The sequence below is a fragment of the Vulpes lagopus genome, chromosome 11, assembly GCF_018345385.1.
Source record: "Vulpes lagopus strain Blue_001 chromosome 11, ASM1834538v1, whole genome shotgun sequence".
NCBI classification, from domain to species: domain Eukaryota; kingdom Metazoa; phylum Chordata; class Mammalia; order Carnivora; family Canidae; genus Vulpes; species Vulpes lagopus.
In genome coordinates this window covers 32458616-32471432 of record NC_054834.1, presented here as the reverse complement: position 1 = coordinate 32471432, position 12817 = coordinate 32458616, and the positions used below count along the sequence as shown (strand labels likewise).

General features: G+C 53.4%; 1 non-coding gene across 1 annotated transcript; it reads left to right on the top strand.

Moving 5' to 3' along the window:
- The first annotated feature begins 7667 nt into the window (after window positions 1-7667).
- Window positions 7668-7740, top strand: TRNAT-UGU. The gene has a single exon. It is a non-coding gene; the product is annotated as a tRNA-Thr (tRNA).
- The last annotated feature ends 5077 nt before the right edge of the window (window positions 7741-12817 follow it).

Below are 12817 nucleotides of genomic sequence, written 5' to 3'. Positions count from 1 at the left end.
GCGCCACCTAGTGCCCGCTCGCGCCCCTTGCAGCCCACGTCCCTCCCCGCGGTAACCTTGACCGCTCGGGGCCACTCGGGAGCCTTTTTACAGGCCTTCTCCTCTCCTCGCAGAACACAGCTGGCCTGGCAGGGTTGCACTTATCTTATTTTGAAGATAAATAAGTTAAGACACAAGGCTCCGGCGAGAAAGCTGAGTAAGGCTCCCACTTGCCAGCTTGGTGTCATACTTTCCAATTTGGGTGGCTTGTCATTTATAAATGATGAGCTCATGAGACAGGAGACCCAATGCAAGGCCCAGGTGCCCAGAGCACAACCATGGGGCAAGACAGCCCTCCCGTGGGACCTGATGCAATCGTCTTGGCGCTACTGACGCCGTTCATACCAGCGTCCCCAAGCTCTAGGTTTGGGGATTATCCTCACAGCACCTCTCAGGGGGTATAAACACCAGTGTTACTACTGCCTGCAGGTTGCCGCAGGAACCCATACGCCAGGAGGTAGAAAATCTATCTTCCCCCCCCCCCTCCCCGTGGAGGATGAAAGCAGAGATGGAGCTGCTCACTGTCCCCTAGACTCACCGTTCCCCCTGCTTCATCATCAGCGCAAGAACCAAAAATTGTCATCCTAATACCACCCAACAGCTCTGGCCTTCAAAACCCCAAGTCGTAAAACATGAGAGACACCTAACTCTGGGAAATGAACAAGGGGTAGTGGAAGGGGAGGTGGGTGGGGGTTGCGGTGACTGGGTGACGGGCACTGAGGGGGGCACTTGAAGGGATGAGCACTCGGTGTTATGCTATATGCTGGCAAATTGAACTCCAATTAAAAAAAATTTTTTAAATCCCAAGTCTTTTCAGATACCTTGAACAGGGTTGTTTTTAATCCTTGGTACCACTAAGGTGGGATAACTCTTTCGGGGTGGCCAAGGAGGGAGGGGAACCTGTGCTGCATGCTGTAAATGTTTAGTAGCATCTCTGACCAACACCCACTAGACGCCAGTTGCATCTCTCTCCCCACCCATTATGTCAACCAAAATATCTCTCAACATGGCCAAATGCTCCCCGGGGGTACAAAATCTCCCTGCTTGAGAACTGCTATTCTAGAAGGCAAATACACCGTATTATAAAAATAATACTAATAACAACTCCTATGACTGCTCCCACTTAAAAGGCACAAACTGTATGTTAAGAGCCTGATGACAATATTCTATTTAATCTTTGCATTCAAGAAACCAAGCTGTGTTGACTCTCTAAGGAAATATTCATGTTAGATTAAAAAAAAAAAAAAACAGAAGCTCAGAGAGGTTAAATAACGTGTCCAAGGTCACACAGCTCATAGTGGAAGAGTTACCATTTAAAACCAACCTTTGGTCACTCCACAACCTGAGCTAATCACCGTCTTCAGATCTTGGACCCTAGATCACAGATGTTTCCAGAACAGTCTTAGTTCTCAACGGTCCTTGTAAAGTATGCTCACACTGTTCAGATACTACGTCCAGATTTATCTTTAAAGACATAAACATCATGGCTATTCTCTGTAAGAACACCAACCCTAAGTGTTAATGCTGAGGAGATGTTGCTATAGGATAATGGTGAGAGCCCTGGTCTGAGTTCAGAACCTGGAGCCAATAACTGACTGTACAGTCCTCATTTGGGGTCAATTTCTTAAGCTCTCAAAATCCCTTTATCTTCATCTACAAGATAAAAAGGACTGGTTAGATCAGGCTCTCAGCCGTGGCTGCACATGGAAATCACGTGGGGACATTTCAAAGAGGAATGCCTAGGCCTCACCCCAAACCAATAAGCCAGAATTTCCGGGGCTTGGGCAATGACATTTCTCAAGCCCCAAGATAACCAATGTGCAGCCAGAATTGAGACCCATGGGGCTGGATGGACTCTAAGACTCTCCAGGTCTGTGTTTCTGCCTTCAGGACCAACTCCCCTTAGGCTGGATGGCTTTTTCTCCCCCTTCCCACCAGGATCATGGGACATAAGAGAGCTTCTTGGTCTCATAAGACTGCCCCAAAAGCTTTGAACAGTTTTCTGAGAGGCCCTCAGGGTCTCAACTGCCATCTGGCCCCAGAATTAACCATTTCTAGTACCATTCTGGAAGTAGGCAAGTAGGGCCACCCCCCCCCCCCTCCACTGGCCAGGGGCCGGAAACTCCTCCAAAGGAGTGCAGGGAGCAGGGGAAAGACAGCTGCGTCATCTGAAAGACGATCCTCTTCCTGGCTTCGTTGAGCCCTTGCCCTGTCTGACCTTAATAACGTTCATTCTAATCCATGGTCTTTCAAGAGGTGAGAGAAGCTCCCCTTTCTGGACATGACTCACCCACTCCTGTGTCAGCTCCCAAAGGAGAGTGATAACGTCTCACTCAGCGGGTGCCTGAGAGGAGCTTTGGCTGCAGAGAAGGGGCTCTTGGGCCCCGTGAGCCCCATGCTCTGTATCCCCTCCTCTGCCTACTGCCACCCAGCCTTCTGTGAGAGACCCTCTTATGACAGGGGGGCTTCACACAGTACTTCCAGGTACAACTAGGAGTACAAGCAGTGTGCATCGTGAAGCACTCCCCGGATGCCAGGTCCTGGGTAAAGCATTTACACACATCACAATCGCTTCTCGGCCTTTTGGCTAAGATCAAGTGTACACACATCACTTCATTTATTCTTCTCAAGTACCCCCATGAGAGGCTATTGTTGTTCACATTATTGTTGTTCACATTTTACCATCATCATCATCATCATCATCATCATCATTATCGTCATCATCATCATTTGGTTTTACATGTGAGGAGACCGGGCTGTCTATATCCACTGTTCCTGTTTCCCAGCCAGCCATGGACCCCATGATACCAACAGTTCTCCAAATGACAGTGGCTTCCCCCCTCTGGCCCCCTGGGGCTCTGCAAGGGCAGAGACCACATCTGCCTTGGCTCACAAACTGGCAGGAGAAGCAGCACAGCTCAAGGCAGGCAGGTTGGCCCCTGTCTGCACACCTACCCCTGCCCCAGGGAGAGGAGGGCTGAGAAGCAGCTTCCTGGGAAGTGAGCCATAAGGGACACAGAAGACAGTCTTCAAGGAGGAGAAAGTGGTCAATGGGGTCAAGTGCAGCCAATTCACCAAGGTTTTACCCACGTAGAGCCAGGGTGGGTGGGGAGCAGAGGCCCAGCTGAGTGAGTGGCAGCTGAGGGAGGGAACCAGGGCAGGCAACTCACTGGAGTGGAGGCCTCGTATTCCCTTCTCTTTCATGTGATGCTTTCTGTGGGAGAGACTAGAGTGTGCTAAAACCTGATGGGAAGGGTCCAGGGGACAGAAAGAGGCTGATGTCCCCAGGATGAAGGGCAGAGAGGGGATGGCCGGGAACCCGATGAGGACAGAATGTGGAGGGATGGCTTGGTCCGGGGCCAGGGACAGCCCCGCTGCTGCATCCGGAGGGAAGGCGGGAAAGCAGACCGGGCCGCGCACGTCCAGGTGGGCAGCACCTGGCAGGGAGGCCAGTCCACCGGGCTGACCGCCTCCCTCGCAGCCGCATCCACCTGTTGGCCCCGCCGCACCGGTGAAGACCTGGAGCCTTGGAAGCACCAAAACCCCGGTGCCTCCAGCAGGGCGCAGAGCTAGGCTGGCAACCAGGTCCATCCAGGGGTGGCCGGTCACCCCCTGCAGTGACCAGGTGTCTCCACAGGTCCCCAGATTCAAACTCAGGTCTACTAGACCTCAAAGGCCCGAGATCTTTCCCCTGCCCGCCGGCTTCCTGCTTTGGATCTGGAAGTGAGGACACGCAAGGCTGGGGGAGCCCACCAAACAGGACTTTGAGCTAGTAAATTGGTTCTGCAAGCCAGATATCAAGGTGGTGGGGCTGGGGGTACATTTTCTCCATCCTTCTCTTCAGTCTTCACCCCTCCCGACTCCTCCCTTTCAGAACAACCTAAACACCACCGGTCGCCCCTGTCCAACTGCCAAGTGGCTGAACACTCCCACCCAATGCCATCCCTGCACGACTGGTGCACATTATCTCCGGATACAAAATTATAGTCCTTTCATGGATTCCACCCAAAAACCCAGCAATCTTACTAAAAACCTACCCAAGAGAGGGCTATTTGGTGTGGGATAGGATCAATATCCAGGAGATGAATTTGGGTACAATGATTTTAATAAGTGAGTGCATTCCATTGGGCCCACCTAAGTCTGGCATTCACCATTGAGCTGCCCACCCACTTTCTGAGCTGTCTACCCTAAGACTTTCCCATCTGGGATGGTGAGAAGGGTTATGCCCTGAGTTATTCTAGAGGATGCTACAGCCCCTCCTGCCTGGCAATTGGGAGGAGAGGGTCAGCTGGAACCAGAGTCCCTGACCCCAGCACTCCAAGTTCTAAAGCCCCCCTGTCTGTGCCCTGAGTTGCTTCTGGCCTCCCCAATCCAACAGTGAGAAAGGGGCTTGGTGGGGAGTGGGGTGGAAGAGCTCAGACACTGGACCAGGTGGCCGGCTTCATGTAAATCTGTGTTGGGTATTTTGGGTTTTTTTTTGTTTGTTTGTTTTTTTTTTTTAATGATAGTCAGAGAGAGAGAGAGAGAGAGGCAGAGAGAGAAGCAGGCTCCATGCACCGACGTGGGACTCGATCCTGGGTCTCCAGGATCGTGCCCTGGGCCAAAGGCAGGCGCCAAACCGCTGCGCCACCCAGGGATCCCTGTGTTGGGTTTATAAAGCAACAAGAAGAACATTTTGCTTCCTGCCCCTTCTCCTTCTTTAGCTCTGGTCCTCCTTCCCTCTGGGTTCCTGCTGGCCACAGGGGTCCTATCCTCTACCCTCCACCTCTAGCTGGGTTGTGGGTGGGTGTAGGGAGGGACCAGAACAGAGGAAGGACCCTCTACCTCCTTCCCTTCTTCTCCGTCCTGACCCACCACCACCACCACCACCTCACCCCCATCCCCAGGTTCTGCACTAAAGAGCCTATTGTTTTCTTGGATGAATTTAGAAAGCCCCTTTGCCCTCTGTTTTGGGTGGTGGGTTGGCTGGCTAGATTATACGTGTGTTTGTGCTTCGTTTGTTTTGTTTTGTTTTTTAACTTTCTTTGGCCAACCTTTGAGTAGGAAACAAAAACCATGGAAAGTCCCAACCCAACTGCGATGTGCCTTCTGTGACCATTGCACTGCACCATGTGGCAAGCCCCTTCCACTGCTGGGCCAATGCTTCCCTGTCTTCAAAATGAAGCCCGGCTAGATGAGCTTGGAAGTCCTTCCTGGCCCTTGCACACTCACACCCTCTGACCTTGAGTTTGACTTTGGAGACAGAACATGGCCTGCTTCCAGGAGGAGAAGACACAGGACAGTGAGTCCAAGGAGAGAGTGAGAGAGGGTGAGAGCCCCTGCCCCAAGCCGGGAGGGGGGTGGGGGTGGGGGGGGGTGCTGTCTGTCCTGCTTCCTCCAGCCCCAGGGCTACAGCAGACTCCTGTGGAGAAAATGAGGGCCGGGGTGAGCAAAGGAAACTGTCACCTTCAAGCAAAAAGAAATAGAACAGCAAAGGGATGCTGCTGAGACTTCTGTTTCCATCTCATCCTCTCCCTCCACCTAAACCGGACCCTAGGATGCCTCCCCTTCCTATCATGTTTGCTTCTGGCACTTCACAATTTCCCAGCACTCTCAAGTTTATTATTGTGTTGAATTTCCCGGACTGCTGTGAGATAGAACCAAAATGATCACCTCCATTTCGAAGGTGGTGGATGCATGGTTAAGTGGTCGATAAACCCTGACAGGAGGGAGCAGGGGATAGGGAGAAGAAGCAGCGGTCCTAGGATTCAATGTAAAGCCCTCCCAGACTTTTTCTTCTAAGGCCGTGCTACACAAAAGCAGACTGAAGTCTTTATGGATGTCCACCCTGCCTAGCTTTTCTTCACCTAGTCCTTTCATCTTTGTAGGCTTTATCCTACAGTTCACAAGTTAGAGATGAGAGAAGGAGAGGTTCCATTTTTCTATCACATCCCTCCTTCTGCTGGGGGGCTGCTGGGGATTTATCATTTGTCTGGGGAAAGAGAGGGGGAGGCAAGTGAAGGTTGCTGGTGAGTTCTGCTAACAGAGGCAGTCAGGGAATGAAGGAGGCTTTGCTCCTGCCTTAACTGAATGCCTGCCTGCATTTGTTACTGATTAATTGGGTCCCTTCAAAATTCTCAAGTGACAGCCCTAACCCCAGTGCCTCAGGATGTGACCAATGCGAAGACAGAGTCTTCACAGAGGTGATCAAGTTAAAGCGATGGGGACCATAATCTAATCTGACTGTTGTCCTTATAAAGTGGGGGAATATTTTTTTAATGTACTTTTATTTATTTATGATAGAGAGAGAGAGAGAGAGAGAGAGACAGAGACAGAGACAGAGACACAGGGAGAAGCAGGCTCCATGCCAGGAGCCCGACGCGGGACTCGATCGCAGGGCTCCAGTATTGCGCCCTGGGCCAAAGGCAGGCACAAAACCGCTGAGCCACCCAGGGATTCCCCCTAAGGTGGGGGAATTTGAACACAGAACTGACACGCACGGAGGGGAGAGAATGTTAAGAAACACAGAGAGAAGCCAGCCGTCTATAAGTGCCAAGAAGAGAGGCTGAGATGGGTCCTTCCCTCAGAGCCCTCCAAAGGAAACTACCCTGCCCACACCCACATCTTGAATCGGACTTGTAGCCTCCAGAACTGTGTGGCAATGCAAAGAGTGTTAGCCAAATTCCAGCTTGGATGCAGAGGCGGTGCAAGTGGAATTGAGATGAGAAGCCTTCTCCCCAAGCACTTTCCTGATTTCTCCTAGCTTACAAAATTAACATAGATGTCAGTCATTCAGCATTTATTGAGCACCTACTATGTGCTACACACTATTCTGGTTATAAAACAAAACCCTTAGGCCTCAATAAAGCACATTACCTAATGGGAAAGTAGTACGGGGTAAAAGGGACAGGATAAGGACCATGGTGCAGTTTCAAACAGAAGGTCACGAAGGGTTTTGTTGAACAAGTGCAGGTGAGTAGACACTTGTAGGAGAGAGGGCCGCAGAGCACTGGGCCGCACGGCCTCCATTCTCTCCTTCCTGCAGGAATGGGTGATGCTGTAACCATAACTTCATTCTTTGGGCAAACAGTTCTTTAATAAGCAAAAAAGAATGAGGCATAGTTTTATGATCCCAGTCATTAAAGAAAGAGCAGGGACGCAGCTTTAGTCATTCACCCTATCTCCAAACTCCAGGGGTGTGCCAGAACTCCATAAATACTGTTAAACCCATTAATTCATCCATAATCATTAGCTTATCTAATTTATGAGAAGCAAAGACAGTCCCCATAACTTCCCTGGAAGTACTAAACTTGATACAATGTGTCATATAAACAACGGCTCCCAGGCTTTTTTCACACGTAAAAGAACCACCCAGAGTAGGACCAGAACACAATTCAATTTTTGCGTGTTCCCTGCCAGCCCTTGTCAGTGGCATAACTTAGTGTTTTGTAATCCTAGACATAGGACTTTGACATTGGGATTTTTTTTTTTTAATGCTTGTCATACTGTAGGCACTTTTCTCTAGCAATTCATAGTCTTTCCGATCATCACTGATAATGGCTGCATGAGGTCAGCGGTTTGCACAGGCTGCCAGCTAACGCAATATTGCTTCCAAAGTCCCTGAACGGGAGCAGCCCAGGTAACGAGCAGGCTCCATAGCTCAGTGGTTAGAGCACTGGTCTTGTAAACCAGGGGTCGCGAGTTCGATCCTCGCTGGGGCCTTTTGTTCGCGCCTGCTTTTTTTTTTTTTTTTTTTTTTTAAATGAACCCTCCCCTTCTCGGAACAGAAGCTCCAAAATGGAAAAGCCATTTCCGAAAACGTTACTTCGGGCAGGATTAACAATTGACTCCTCCTGAAATGCAAATGATGGGCGTCCTTCGAGGGCGTTAGAGGTGACCCGGAAGAGAAAATCCTGGACCTACACAAACAGCAGGAAAAAGACAAAAAAGCCGCCCTCGGCGACCCCGGTGCCACCGGGACCTGCCGCCCGGGCCCCGGCAGAGGAGACGCGAGGCTCCAGGGGCTCGTTTCCAATTCCCTGCAAGCCGAGCCCCAGCCCCGCATCCCGAGAGGCTGGGGGGACGCGGAAGGGCGTCCGCGGCGGGCCCCCGGGGCGGCGGGCGGGGGCGGGGCGGGGGCGGGGCGGGGCGGGGTGCGCCTGCAGTGACGCCCGAGCGGGCCTCGGGGGCGGGCCGGGGGCGGGGCGGAGGCAAGGTGGGGGCGGGGCGGGGGCGGGGACGGGGTGCGCCAGCAGTGATGCCCGAGCGGGCCTCGGGGGCGGGGCGGGGCGGGGACGGGGCGGGGTGAGCCTGCAGTGACGCCCGAGCGGGCCTCGGGGGCGGGCCGGGGGCGGGGCGGAGGCAAGGTGGGGGTGGGGCGGGAGCGGGGCCGGGGTGCGCCAGCAGTGATGCCCGAGCGGGCCTCGGGGGCGGGGCGGGGACGGGGCGGGCTGCGGGGCGGGGGCGGGGGCGGGGCGGGGTGCGCCTGCAGTGACGCCCGAGCGGGCCTCGGGGGCGGGCCGGGGGCGGGGCGGAGGCAAGGTGGGGGCGGGGCGGGGGCGGGGCCTGCGCCTGCAGTGACTCCCGAGCAGCCCTCGGGGGCGGGCCGGGGGCGGGGCCGGGGTGCGCCTGCTGTGATGCCCGAGCAGGCCTGGGGGGCGGGGCGGGGGCGGGGCCTGCGCCTGCAGAGATGCCCGAGCAGCCCTCGGGGGCGGGGCGGGGGCGGGGCGGGGGCGGGGCCGGGGTGCGCCTGCAGTGATGCCCGAGCGGGCCTCGGGGGCGGGCCGGGGGCGGGGCGGGGGCAAGGTGGGGGCGGGGCCGGGGTGCGCCTGCAGTGATGCCCGAGCGGGCCGCGGAGGCGGGGCCGGGGCGGGGCCTACCTTGCGCCTGCAATGATGTCGCGTGGCCGGCGGGGGAGGGGGCGGGGGTGGGGCCTGCGCCTGCAGTGATGCCCGAGCGGCCAGCGGGGTCGAGGCCGGGGCGGGGCCGACGCTGCGCCTGCAGTGATGCCCGAGGGAGCCTCGGAGGCGGGGCAGGGGCGGGGCCTGCAGTGATGCCCGAGGGGGCCTCGGAGGCGGGGCAGGGGCGGGGCCGACGCTGCGCCTGCAGTGATGCCGCGTGGCCGGCGGGGCGGGGGAGGGGGCCGGGGGCGGGGCCGACGCTGCACCTGCGGTGACGCCGCGCGACCGACGGGGGCGCTGCCGGCGGGGGCTGGGCAGGGCGGGTGGGCCTGGAGCGCCGGCGGGGGGCGGGGCCGGCGCTGCGCCTGCAGTGACGCCTCGAGGCCGGCGGGTGGCGCTGCCGCGCCGGCTCCCACCCGCGCCCCGCCCCGCCGGGTCCCGAGCGCGGCCAGCGTGGCCGGGGCGGGAGCGCGCGGTGACCGCCACGTGGCAGCCGCGCCCCGCGCCGGGCCGAGCTCCCGGGTCCGTGTCCCTCCGCACCGGGCGGGGCAGCGGCTTCCGCAAGTAAACAGCCGCAGGCCGCTGGGAAGCCGGAGCTTGCCGGCCCTGCCCTGCCCCCGGCCTCCCTGAATGCCGGAGCGCGCGGGTCTCCCCAGTCCAGGCCGCCCGCCCCCGTACTTCGGGCCCGGGGCGGAGGGGCCGAGCGCGGCCTGTCTGCAGAGCGCGGCCTGCAGTGGGGCTCGGCGCGGGAGCCGGAGGCGCAGCACGGATAGAGCGCTGCACTCTCGCGTTCTAGTTCTTAATTGATCACGTGTCGAAGTAATATTGTAGCTGGGCTGGATTAAATAAAATACATAATTACATTAATCTTACTTTTTTTTTTTTTTTTGATGTGGCTACTGGAACACTTTCCATCACATCTGAGGCTCCTGTGTGCATGCAGCTTCCCTAGTTCTGTTGGACGGTGCAGCTTTAGAGAGCCTGTGACCTTGAGTTCAAGGTAATTCTTAACCCGGGCTCCCATCAGGTAAAGGGTGGGCAGCCTAGCCTCCCTGGTGTGCGGGTTTCCCAGAGCCAGTCCCGTGTTTGGGAAGCAGGAAGTATGGCATCGGTTAATATGAAATATCTTCCCGGCCTAATCTTGAACCCTACAGGAGCAAGAGAATGTATTTCTTTTCTTTCTTTCTCTCTTTCTCTCTTTCTTTCTTTCTTTCTTTCTTTCTTTCTTTCTTCTTTCTTTTTTTTTTCTTGAGTTTCGTTGGCAATGTTACATTCAGGTGTACAACATAGTGATTTAACTTCTCAGTGCTGTGCTCAGGACCAGTGTAGCTCCCATCTGTCACCATACAACACTATTACAGTATCATTGACTTTATTCCCTATGCTTTATTCCCTATGCTTTTATTGCCCTGATTTACTTGGTAACTGGAAACCTGCACCTCCCACTCATCCTCACCCATTTTGCCCAGGCTCCCTCTTCTCCTTCTCCTCCTCTCCTGCAGCATCATCACTTTGTTCTGTGTATTTATAGGTCTGATTCTGCTTTTTTCTTTTTTTTAAGATTTTTATTTATTTATTTATTTACTTACTTACTTATTCATAAGAGACACAGAGAGAGAGGCAGAGACACAGGCAGAGGGGCGAAGCAGGCTGCATGCAGGGAGCCCAATGTAGGACTCAATCCCAGGACTCCAGGGTCACAACCGCTGAGCCACCCAGGGATCCCCTGATTCTGCTTTTTGTTTATTCATTTGTCTTGTAGATTCCACAGATGAGTGGAATCATACGGTATTTGTCTTAAGAGAATGTATTTCCTCAGTTGAGGTAGCTTTGGGAATGATGCAATTGTTAAGACTTTCTATCTTGGCTTGCAAGATTCTAGGTCTGGAAAAACACTCACACTTTTGCTGGTTGTTGGCCCTTCTGTAATCAGAATAGCTGCTGTTAGGAATGCTGTGGAGGTGAAATGCTCAGGGTGCCCGAGGAAATAGGCCCCACTGGTGCAAAAACAAGATCCATAATGATCATAGAAGGGTCAGCGCTTCACTGACACTGAATGCCTTTTTGCAAAACCATTGCAGATCCTCAAATACCATACTATTAGTAATAACATAGCAGGAAAAAGATGCCTTTGAAGCATCCCCGTCCCCTCTCCCTCCAGCATAACCACTCCTCACACTTCCTCCCCCTTCCCCTTCCTCCAACCAGTCTCTGAAAAGAGCAAACACAAGCCTGTGTGCCTTTTTCTGAACTTCTCAACACCTTAGCCTCCATGGAAGCCAAGAACACTCAGGCTGCGACCTAAGTGATTGTTCTCTCATAGTACTAGACAGCCCACGGGCATTGCCAGCCATCTTCCAGAAAAGAAAACCGCTTTGGCAGAGAGGAATTGTGCTTCCTGTCCCCCGGTTTCCTGGCATTTCAGGGATACCTGTCCAGTTCTCTTCTCTAGACCCGACACCCTCCTACTCAAAACCTGTGTTCAGACGGCCTAGAACCTGAAGGACACATGAATTCTGAGCACCTTCCTCTGAGAACTCAAAACACTTCCAGGCCCCACCCTATTTTTGCCACGTCTTTGAAGGAAAAGTGTATAGAAAAAACATGACAAGTGAGTTCAAATATTTGTTCAAGAGTTGGGTCTAACCAACCGAACGGACTCAGGATGTTTAGCCATCTTTCAACAAAACAATCCAGGTTAGAATTCCTCCCATGTTTATGGTGGTGTCTTCATCTGAGAAGACGCTAACAGTGTAAAATATCAGGGCTGGTTAGATCCCAAAGTTCACGTCTATCCTAGAGTGTTCATACGAGTTACGAAGGTAGGCAAAAGTAAAGAAAAACAAAAGCTATGAGAAAGGGCAAAGGAAAAAGCTAAAAACAATCCTAGAGTGTTCATACGAGTTACGAAGGTAGGCAAAAGTAAAGAAAAACAAAAGCTATGAGAAAGGGCAAAGGAAAAAGCTAAAAACAAAACAAAACAAAAACTATCTAGAAGTGATCTTGAGAAAATGATGACCAGTGTTTTTTTGCATCTTTCATAAACGCAGGACAAGAGAAAAAGAATGAAAAAGAGGCCTCATGTATTTAGATTAGGTTAGGTTAGCCTGCAAATAAAGATTGCTAAAGAAAAAAAAATGGAATCTGCCTCTCTGGAAGTCTAAAAGAATCTGCGCAGGGTACATCCAACTGTGGGGAAAGCAGTGATTACGTGACCTCGGAACGTCCTCCACAACCCTGGCATTTCGTGTTTTTGTTCTTCTTAGAAAACCAAATTGCCTACACTGTTCTGGATGATTTGCAGGATTTGGAGAACTTCCTAAAGATGGGGAACATTTCCTCTCTTAGCTCTTTTATTCCTCAAATACCTGGTTAAAGGCCACAGAGACCCTCACTGAGGGCCCTGCTGGGGGGCAGGTGCACAAGATAGTGACAGGGGGGTTGGCTCAAGTTCAGCTGAACAATTCCCTGTTCCCTTCCTGCTGTGGTCTAGGACGAATAGCTTATGCTCACGACCCCTCACTTTCCTCCTCTTCAAAAGCATTACATGGCAACACATAAACAGCAAGGTTTTGAGGTTTCAGATAATGTATATAATCTTGGCACATCATAGGGACTCAGAATGTCATTACGTCCACGATGCTATTTGCCAGGGCAAATTAGTGGGCGCTGGAGTTACAGACGGGAGCCCGCCCTGAGCCGGCCAGTGAGTGGCAGCCTGGGGAAAGGAGGGGACCACTTTAGAGACACTTTCCTTGGAAACACGTCTCTACGGGCCTCCTCCTAGACCTGGGATGGAGGCCAGAGAGGGAGACGGGGTTCATAGGCCAAATGATGAAGCACACCAGATTTCTTAATGCCAGACAAACATCCAAGAGATCAAAGGATACATGACCTGA